The following is an 11,227-nucleotide window of genomic DNA, read 5'->3' as shown; positions in this document are numbered from 1 at the left end:
AAAAACTAGCATGCATAGGATGATAGCTAGACACTTGGTATGTTTTTCAAGTAATGCTAGTACCTTGCTTTTAATATTGATCTCACGAGGTATCTAGTGCTTTTTATTTCCAAGTGTTATCTAGCTAACCATGGTGCTAAGGATGAACTTAAAGGTGCAACTCTGATTGGTATCACACTTCAAAGGTTTACTCTATACACCTTAGCATCATTTGGTAATAATTATTCTCCCACATTTCCAATCTATGCATATGTGCAAACTTCAAACCAAACACTCTAGCACATATGTAGGGGGAGCTAATACTACCATCTCAGGTTTGTGGTACTTGTCCAAAATCATTGTCACATGGTAAAATTGCTTGGACAAGCAACATGAATCCAAAAGAGCTTAATTTCCATATCTTTGTAGAGTTGTCATCAATTACCAAAAAGGGGGAGATTGAAAGGTCCTTGTGTGGTTTTGGAAATTGAGTGACAACCTAGGAGGACTAATTGTATTTATGTGAGATACATAGGTGATTAGTCTACAGGTACATATGTGTGAGCAACATATGCCACGAAGGTGAAAATGGCTTGGAGATGTTGCAAAGCTCACACATGTGATGATGAAGGAGCTTAATGCACATGAGACATGACATTGAGTCATGTGATCAAGGTGGAGAAGATCAAGACAAGACTTGGCTTGATGGACCGGTTGCAAGCGTGAAGGGCAAGTCAGAGGCTTTGGAGCGATGGATCGCATGGCGGTGAAGCTTGAGCAAGACTTGGCACCGATGGACGAAGGCAACGGTGAAAAGCAAGTGAAGTCAAGATCGATGAACCCAATATGATCACATTATGATATGAAGTGGATCATATCATTGTTGATCATGTTGGTGCATATGTTGTATCGACATTGGAGGAGAAGGAATAGAATGCGCAAGGCAAAGGTATAACCTAGGGCATTTCATTTCACCAGTCATAGGTGTGTAGAGAAGTTGATGACCGGGTTTAGGATAGATGGTCATACTATCAAGAGAGGCAAACTTGTTTGCATATCGGTCATCTAGTGCCACTCGAGTGATCCAACTTTGCATCATCGCTAGGATCGAGTGGTGTGGCAAGTTGAGTGACTAATCCTTTGGAAAATGTTTGTGAAAAGCTAACATACATACACATGGTGGTGCACACTTAGTGGTGTTGGCACATTTGCAAAGGAGAAGAAGTTAGAGTTGTCGTGAATCAACTTAGAGAAGAGAAAAAGGTTTTTCGGTGTACTCCAAACTATAGGATGGTCCTTGGATTGGAATACTATTTTGATCCTTTGTGATTTGGATCAAGTATGCATGTGGGATGTGTAGCCCTCTGAGTAAGATTTCCAAAATGTCCAAGATCATCGAAATCAGAGTTCGGAGCTAAGAGTTATAGCCGTTTTAGCGCTGAAAGGTCTGTGACCGAACGCTGGCGCGAAAAACGACCGGACGCTCAGGGTCTATGTCCGGTCAGCACCCGCGAGTCCAGTCACAGCATCCGGTCAATGTTTTTAGCATGTCCAGAAGCAACCGGGTGCTAGGAGAGTCCGGTCAGTGATGACCGGACGCGTCCGGTCGCTAAAAATGTCTCTGGAACTTCTCTGTAAGTGACCGAACGCTGGGGTCCAGCGTCCGGTCGTTATGACCTATGCGACCGGTCAGTACGCGCTTTTCCCAGTGAAGGGGAAATGGCTATTTTAGCCCTTGGGGCTATAAAAGGAGTGTGTGGCCGGCCGTGGGCTGGTTGCTGAGCACCCTCACGCCTATGTGGCTTGTGTAGGAGTGCTTGGATGCCCTCTAACTCACTTGTGCTTGCAAAAGTGCGAATCGATTGCAAGTGAGTGTGATTCTAGTGCGTTGCATTATGAGATTGCATCGAGTTGCAAGCCGATGGTGCTTGTTACTCTTGAAGGTTGCCACCTCCTAGACGGCTTGGTGGTGGTCTCCGTCGAAGCCCGCAAGAAGCTTGTGCGGTGCTCCGGAGAAGAGCTTTGTGAGGGGCATTGTGCTCGCCTTGCGGGAGCCACGAAGAGCAACTCTAGTTGAGCGTGTCATTGAGCTACCCTCACTTTCGGGGTAGGTTCTTACGGTGCCCAACGTGCGGGCTTGGCGGGTGATGCCAATTAGCCGCCGAACCACCAAGTGAGTGGTCAACACAACGGGGACGTAGCGTGTTGGCAAGCACGTGAACCTCGGGAGAAAATCATCGTGTCAACCTTGTTCTTCCCATTGGTTTGCAACCCCCTTACACAAGCTTGTGATTAATTTTATATACATTGCGCATGTATAGTTGCTCTTGTAATTAGTTAGCTTGTGTAGCTCACTAGTTACCTTCTTGCTTGTGTAGCATAGAAGTAGCTCCCTTGCATGGCTAATTTGGTTTGTGTAACCTTGTTAGTCAATTTGCTTAGTTTGTGTAGCTAAGTATTTGCGCACTCTAATTTAGCATTGGTTGCCTTGTTATTGAGCATTGCTAGTGAGCTTAGTTGGCTTTGTGCTTTTGCTTACTAGCATGTGTAGGAGCTCCCTCATTGCTTGAAATACTAGTGGCATAGGTTTGTGTGACCTTGCTCCTAGAATTGGTTAGGTGAGCTCTAGTTAGCCCGGCACCTTTGTTGCTTAATTAGGATCGTTGCAAGGTGCTAGAGAACATAGATAGAGGGGTGTAGTCTTGGCTAGACCGATTGTTTTAATTCCGCACTTATTTCAGTTAGCCGACGCGATTAAGTTTTAGAAATGACTATTCACCCCCCTCTAGTCGTCATCTTGTCCCTACACCTAAGCACATACTTGTTTATGGGAGCAGAGAAGGCTCGTTGCTCTCTTGTCATGGTTTTTGGCTCTTTGCGGACCGACTGATTGGAGGTGGGGATGGTGGAGGTCTAAGCACCACACTGAGTCCGGGACTCAGGTGTGGGGGCTTGGAGTCCAAGTTTGGACAGGGACTTGGACCCCTTGACCGGAGAGTGATGGGTTGGTCCTGCTTGTGCCTAGGGTACAAATGGGGCGTGTGTTTCGGGGTACCTAGCTGGGCACATTGATTCGCGAATTGCTGGGTAATTCGGTACGACTTGTCTACGATCTAGCACCATAGTAAGAACTGAAAGATGAAAGGTGGTGAAATGGATCTGATTGCTCAACTCTTGCTTGAAAGTAGAATAGGTGTTTATATAGAATGGTTGGCTAATGAACTAATCATGACTGCTAATAAAATACATACATAAGGATTCACTACTAGTAATGCTTTTGCAAAAAGGGAACCCGGCAAACCATAAAGCTTATCATATCCTTTGGAGTCAGAAAATTATTCCCACTAGCCGGGTAAGTCTTGCGAGTACATTGTGTACTCAGGGTTTATTTACTCCTGTTGCAGGTGCAGCTTGAGGAGTAGCTGTTGTGTGAAGGATTCTTCTAGTGGGCACAGACGGATCCTTGTATTCTGCCGTTAGATGTTTATTGTAATCCCATTGTTTAAATTCCGCTTTCTGAATTTGGTACTGTAATAATGTATTTATAAGAACTCTGGTTGGATGAAATGGACTAAGTATTGTAAACTCGTTCTCATTATTGGATCCTAGAGGAAAAGCGTGGATTATTCGAGTTCTCCCTTGGGGTGTGCTCGACGGAATCCGTCCGATGTAGCTTGCTTTCGGGGTGCTTAGTGTCTGGTGAAAGACGAGCACCTCCGAAGGTGTGTTATTTCGGACAGTTCTGCACATTTGGAGACCAAGGTGTTTAGATGAGAGAAGATTCTATTGGCTAACAATTTGGAGAAGATCTTTGCAATGCTATGAATCAAACTTATTGGTCGGTAGTCACCAACTTTTGCAGCGTCCATCTTTTTGGGAAGGAGAAAAATATTGGCTGAGTTCAGTAGTTCAAATCCTTGCACATTCATGTTGTAGAGTTGATTGAAGGCGGCTGTGAGATTAGGTTTGATGATCTCCCAACACTCTTTGAAGAAAAATCCAGTGAAGCCATCGGGCCCCGGTGCTTTGTCCCCCGGCATGGATTGAATGGTGTCCTTGATCTCATCTTGTGAAAAGGGTGCCTCCAGTGAAGATAGGTCATGTGGTTGATAGCCGAGGGCCTCCTAGTGAAAGGTGGCTGGCCTGACGGTAGTGGTGCCAAGGTGCTTAAGGAAGTGCTCAGTAATGATTTTCTCCTTATCATCATGTGAGAAAGCTATGTCGTCATCAGTTTGCAGGCAATGGATGTAATTTTTCCTCGACCTTGAATTAGCACGCAGCTCGAAGAATTTCGTGTTAGCTTCTCCAAACCGAATGTAAGTGAGGCGTGAGCTTTGCCGAATTCTTGCTTTCTCAACGAGGGCCAGACCAATGGATCAAACTTTGAGCCGTTTCAATAGATCGAGTTCATCTTGTGTGAGGGTTTGTTCTTCTTGGGCAGTCTCTAATCGAAGGATGATCTCCTTAACAATTGCAAGCTGAAGTCTAGTATCACCAATTTTGGATTTCTTCCAATTCTTGATGCCCTTGATGGTACGTGCCAAATTGATGTGAAGGCGTTTAAGGGGCTGCACCGAATTCACTGGCTTATTCCAAGCAGTTTGGACAGCCTAAAAAAACCTTCCATTCGAACCCAAAATTTTTCAAATCGAAAGCGGTTTTTCGACTCCCGACTTAGCTCGCCCTGAAGTAGCAGTGGTGTGTGATCAGACATTAGTGACGGCAAGGAGTGGAGGTAGCAAGTTGGGAAAAGAAGTTCCCAATTCGGAGTGCAAAAGACCCTATCGATTCGTGTTAGAGTTGGGTTGTTTTGTCCATTGCTCCAAGTGAACCGGCGACCATTTAGTCGGATTTCTTTTAGATGAAGATCATCGATGGTTTCCTTGAAGGTAATGGCGTCGATTGAGGTTTGTGTTGTTTTTATCCGCAGCTTGGTAGATAAGATTGAAATCTCTAATAACTAGCCATCTATCATGCCCAGAGGCTGCAAGGTCCTTCAGTTCTTGGAGGAACAAAAGCTTGTCCGCATCTGTTTGAGGTCCGTAAACCACCGTAATCCACCACTCCATGTTGTCAGCTTTCATGGTGATCATGGCCGTAACCGTGTTACGGGTGAGGCTCACGTTTGAGAGGGTGAAGTAATCTTCAGAGACAGCAAGCAGAATTCCACCTCTTGTTTGCAGTGCCGGAAGAACTGCATGGTTGTTCAGAAATTTTATGCCCAGGGTGCGCAGTACTACTGCCCGATCGATGGCCGCTAATTTAGTTTCTTGTAAACAGACCACTGAGCTTCCAGTATCTCGCACCAGATCAAACACAGAATCACGCCGAGCACCATCATTTAGCCCCCTGACATTCCAATTGAGAATGTTGCAGTTATGCTGTGACATTTGTAACCATATAGAACCTAGGAGAAGGCAGCAGATTAAACTCATTTCTTAAGGTGCTGATGACACAGACATACATGAAGCTGTGGACTGTAGAACCTTGCTTTGCATACTGAAGGCCTCTGGCTGCAAGCAAGACATCAGACCAACAGAAGATGGAGGAAGTGGCGGCGACGACCCGGCGGTAGGATGGCCCCGTTCGGCTGGTAGAATTTTGGCTGAAACTGACTGAAAAACACTATTCTGATTAAATTATTGTGAGAGAAAAACACTGTTCCAGCTGAAAAAAGAAGCCGAACAAACCGAATGTGGGGTAAGCCGAACGGGGCGGGTAAGCCTAAAGTTGATGGCCATGCAGAAACTCGGTAGCTGTAGGCCCCTAGCTGCTAGAGGACTGCATGACCAGGCACAAAGGCGGACGCATCCGTGACGACGAACAGGGAGGGGTACAACAGTGAGGACACGTCCTCGGCACTCGAAGAAATGTTGTCGTAAGACTGTCTCGAACAACAGGTAGCCAAACCGAGACCCATTCACCGATTTAGGTCACGCACAGTAATCCGACTCCGACACCTAGAACCGGTCTCCTCCAACAGCGTATGCAAAAGTAGCGATCCCCCGCCGCGACCTCCACCACGAGCACGCAACCTCCGCCGGCAAGCACGAGCACGCAGGAGCCCAAATCGAGCCTCCCGGCGCCCGAATCGAGCTTCCCCGCCTCCGAATCGACTTTCCCCACCGCCGAATCGAGCTTTCCCGTCCCACGTGGGATGTAGCTGGAGGGGATGAGGGAGCGGAGCGAGGCGAGGTGGTTCATGAGGCGTCGCCGGTTGCTCTCCGCGGCGATGTGCGTCATCCGCTGGCTCTCGGCCTCCTCGGGCTTCCTGCGCTTCTCCGGCGGCGGCGCGGCGCGCGCGGGGGGCCTCGGCCGCTTCCTCCGCCTCTTGGTCCTGCTGGCCACGGGCGTAGACGCCGCCACCGCGGGAGCCACCACCTGCGTGACGCAGCTCTCGAGTAGGTCAAGATCGGAGACGGCTCGCGCGAAGGCGTGCCGCTTGCGCCCGTCATGCTGCTGCTGCTGTTGGTCCTCCGCCTCCACCACGACGCCCGCGCCCTGGAGCAGCGCCAGAAAGGGCATCTACGCCGCAGCGGCCGCGGTGCTGGTGCTGACCGCCTGCTGCTGCAGCTGCTGCTTGTCTGACCCGCCGCCTGCGCGCTACCGAGCGATGGGAGGAAGGGGAGGCGCGGCCGGGTGGCAGGCGTGCTCTGGCGTGCTGGCGGGCGACCAGGAAAGCGCGGGCGAGCCGGCGGCTGGGAGAGCACGGAGATTGGCGTAGCGAGGTCGCAGGCGACGCTTTTTTGCGTTTCCTTTGCGCCGGTATCCAAAATGCGTCGTATGAATGGGTGATCTGTTGGAGCCAGAAATCTGATAGGCAAAGCACTGTGCGAGACTTATTTTTGGGTTTGGGTAGCTTTGTTAGAGTCAGTCTAACATAAAGTAGCGAAGTAACCCGGATACGAGGAGCGCTCAGACTGCTGCGCGCTGCATCGCCATAGAGCCGTCGAGGCCGGAGAGCTCGGCGAGAGCCTTCATCACTAGGCAGGGGCGGATCTACAGGGTATGCCGGGTACTGCGATCCCAGAAATATTTACGGTATATATACGTGTATTTTTGAAATAAAAGAAAAGAAAAGAACACTTACATGGACGCCCAGCACCTAGCGGGCCACATGCAACGTGGCCGCTCGCCCCTAGTGGGTGTGACCGTGACCACGTGACGGAGGCCCACGTGGCCCACGAGGCCATGCAGCCACAACCACGGACACGTTCCCCTTCGGTCTTGTCATACAGACACGCACAACACATCGCCGGGCCGCCTGACCGCCGATGCCCTAATCCTCATCCTCATCTGATCGTCCACACCGCCGCCGGAGGCCGCGTGCCACACGCTGGTATGAAACCTCATCGACTCCGTAGTTGCTACTCACTATCTTAGATTCCCTTAGGTGAGATTTATTTCTTTTTCTCTTCAAGTCTCTTCCACTCTTCGTATTCTCATAGAAAATTTTTGTCTACTTAATTTCATTGCTATTTGCTAATATCATAAAATCATCACTCCCGCAGGTGCAATGAGATATTGGGGATTTCTCCCGACATCAGAGACAATCAAGACCGATATCATGTCAATAGTTGTCTAGTTGCATGTGAGAATTCGATCTGTATGAGAAGAATTTGTTTTAATTATTTGGCATTGTATTTTGTAGAATCTGTACGGAGAGAGCAGGGACATTGCATCTCTTTTTCAGAAGGATGCATAAAGAAGGTGACGGCTACGGCTGTTTTAAATCCTTCATTTGATTGTGAGTCTCTTACTCTCTTTTATGTCTATATTTTAAAGTACCAATATGGTGTTTGAATTATTTATTATTTGTAGTGTAATGTGTGAATGTTTTTAACTTAATCTTTGAATTTAACATTTATCTTGTTATTTTTATTGCAAATGTTCCTAATTATATTAAAAAATTCATCTGTTTTCTCAAATACGTATAAGTATGCCTATCATTGTATTAGAAGGGGAAAAAATCAATTGTTACCAAATTGCCAGATGGCTTTACTGAATTTGTATATGAAAAATTTTGAGCGGCATACCCTGAACTAGAATGATTCGCCACTGTCACCAGGTCGGACAGAGGACCCTTGAAAAGGTTGATGTCGCGCAGCAAGGCTTCTTTCGAGGACTGGCCCTCCTCCTGCGTGACGCCCAGCCGCTTCATGAGCACCTGGCGAGCACGGCTGAGGGAATCTCCCCGCGGCCAGGTAAGTGCAGCCAGCCGTGCGCTCTTCCTGATGGGCACGCCGAGTTTCTTCTTAATGTTGCGAGGTGTAGCCTGTTGTTTCTGCTGCAGCTGCTGCTGCAGTAGTGGCTGCACTAGTGGCTTGGTGATGTTGCCGATGAAGTTAGAAGCCACTGCTGTTGCCTCCGTTTCTTCCAAGGATGGTGCCGCTTGCAGCTATGGTGGGGGGGCAGGCCAGCTCGCCTCTGTCTCTGGAGGTGGTGGCAGGGGTGATGCACATGCTGCCAACTCCGTGCTCATGGGTATCAACACCAAGTCTGGCGCCCCCGCTGCTTGCTGTTGCGGTGGGCTGCAGTGCTCAACAGGAAACTCTGGATGTTCCATCGTTATAGCTCAACCTGCATACCAGAACGTACCATGGGTGGTTGCGGGGAGAGGTGATCGTCGTCGTTGCCATTCAGAGGGGTGGCCGGATTGCAGCGCGGCCTTACCTCTGGGGACGCTTCCCGTGGCTGTGGATGAGGACGGGGCTCCGATCTTGCTCGTCGTTCGGTGCGTCGACGTTGATGGCTTTCACGGCTGTGGCCGCGTATGCCGCGCTCGTTGGGAGCCACAGCATCCTGGGAAGCTTGGTGGCTGCCACGATGATCTAGGATGGGGCCGTTCTTGGCTTCGCCACCCTCGAGCAGGTGTCGACGTCCGCCTGCTGCAGAGCTCCTGTCCCGACGATGGCCCCTTCTCGATTCAGAGAGCTCCCGTTCCCGCTCCTTGGGAGCGCGCGAGAGGCTCCGGAACAAGCGGTAGCTCCAGCTTTTCTCCTTGCGTCCGCGGCGCTCGTCGCCGTCGCCACCGTAGTCGTCGTCATCGCGGCGATGCTTGTCATGATGGTCACGCGGAAGAGGGTCGTGGCGATCCCGTGGCACACGCTCGCCGTCGATGACCCCGTAGTGCCACTTGTAGTCATGGATGTCGGAGCGGCCGTCCCTGTCCGCTGGATCCTCCACAAGATCCAGATGCACAATCACCCGGAAGGTGAGTCCACGCTTGCCGCGACTGGACGCTGCCGGCGGGGCCAAGCCATCGTGGACCATCACTGACCTGCTAGTGAGGGTAAGCCAGGTTACCTTGGGGATGTCCGAGGAGTTGCAGGTCCAGGCCCAGAGGTTGAGGGCCCTCGTGTCTTCCTTGTCCTTGAGTAGGGACTGCTCCTCGAGGTAGTCCAGGTCGCAGGTGGTGGCCACCACCCGCTTGGCGATGCTCTCGTTCCTTGCGTGCAGTGGAACCCCCTCCAGACAGAGGCGGACGTGGTACCTGAGGTTGCTGTTGTCGCCATGTGTGGGGAGCTGCCACTGCCGGATGCGGATGTCCAGGTTGCCGTAGGGGAAGTTTCGTTGATCGACGGCCGCATCCCGGTGGTGGCGATGCTTGAAGTCGATGAAGTAGTCTTCCGGGAAGTGCTTCGCAGCGGTGATGTCGTCTGGTCGCACAGCGAAGTAGGAGCAGAAGGTCCGCTTGATGACATCAAGGCCCAATGTCGGCCGGTCCTTGCCAAGCTAGGCCAGCACCGCGTGGGAGGACAGGCGCGCCAGTTCGCGCTCCATGTCCCCCGTGGATGACGCCACCGCAAATGCATCCATGGGGCGCGCCGCCGGGTCGCCGTGCCGAACCATGGCTGGGGGCGAGAGGGGTGGGAAGTTGGTGTCGTCGAGGCGTGGCGGCGAGGGCGGGGAACAGGGAAGAACAGCAGCGGCACTGTTTCTCTTGAGGCACTGGTGCGCTTTATGGCCTGAGCGACCACAACAGGCACACTTCACTGGATCCCTGCAATCCGCTGCAAAATGTCCAACGGCCAAGCAACGAAAGCATTTACCAGGATTTTGCCGTTGCTCTGGATGTACTGCGAAGGATGCCCGGTGGTTGGACGACTTGAAGATGGCGTATTGACTCCCTGTCTGCGTCGCCAGGCCCTCGGCCTCACCTCCGTCCACCCTTCCAGCTTGTCTGAGGGTACCTCACTACCTCCAGCTTGCGTCTTGACAGGATGGGAGCCGGTCGCAGCGGGGGAAGCCGCAGTCAATGCAGATCTGAGGCAGGATTTGCTGGCTCGCGGATCTCCAGCGCTTGACGAGGAAGGACGCCCGGTGGTTGGAGAAGCAGCTAAATTGAACAGAACCTTCTTGATTGGCCCAGACTTGCAAGGGAGGACTATCGATCTGTGCGGGGGCGAGTGATCTGTGCATGGCGACGGTGCCACCACGATGGATTTGAGGCGGGGCTTGGTGGGGCGCAATGGCTGCTGGGGTGGGGATTGGAGCTGGATCTCGGAGGTGGGGGCCAGGTTTTGGGTCGGGAGACCGGGCATGGATCTGCATAATCTGGGGGCTTGGATGGGAAGCACGCCGGCAAGGAGTGGGGGGATTCAGCGGTGGCGACGGTCTTGGGCTCCGCCGCAGTGGGGGCGACGCGAGAGACGGGGGAAGACGAGAGGCCATTACAACCAATACCAAGTTAAACCGACTTTACGTCCCTCCATTGGCTACTCTCAGAAGATGTCATCGTGATGAACATTCACATGAACACATTTGAGTTTATCTTCCTGTAATCTCTATCTCTTCTCTACATTAAAAAATCATTATTGTCATCGTCGTGTGCTAATCATCGCCTCGCTCCCGCTGCCTATCGCCCGCAACAGAAGGCACGACTTCGACACCGCGTCGGACACCACGTGCTCCCGTCGTGTGCTAATCCGGGTCGGTTCCGACAGAATTGGCGTTGAGGGCGAAGGAGTATTTTCTTCAACGTGCTTGTCTTCTTACTCACCGATGCGGCTGCAGCGCTCTCGCATGCGCACGACGCTGCGTGGTCACAGTCCAGCGCGAGCGCAAGCTGCCGCGTGATCGCCGTCGCACGGAAACAAGAGCTCGCGCTCGCCGATGTGCTGCTGCGCTCAACGCCGGCGCGCCGCGCCACCACGCGCCTGTCCACGAGCACCCCTGCCACGCCGCGCACCCACCCTCCGCCCGCGTCATGCACGCCTTGCCTGAGCCGTCGCATCTCGCGCAGAGA

The sequence above is a fragment of the Miscanthus floridulus genome, chromosome 4 (assembly GCF_019320115.1).
Source record: "Miscanthus floridulus cultivar M001 chromosome 4, ASM1932011v1, whole genome shotgun sequence".
Classification (NCBI taxonomy): domain Eukaryota; kingdom Viridiplantae; phylum Streptophyta; class Magnoliopsida; order Poales; family Poaceae; genus Miscanthus; species Miscanthus floridulus.
Note: the sequence above shows the minus strand (reverse complement) of the source record.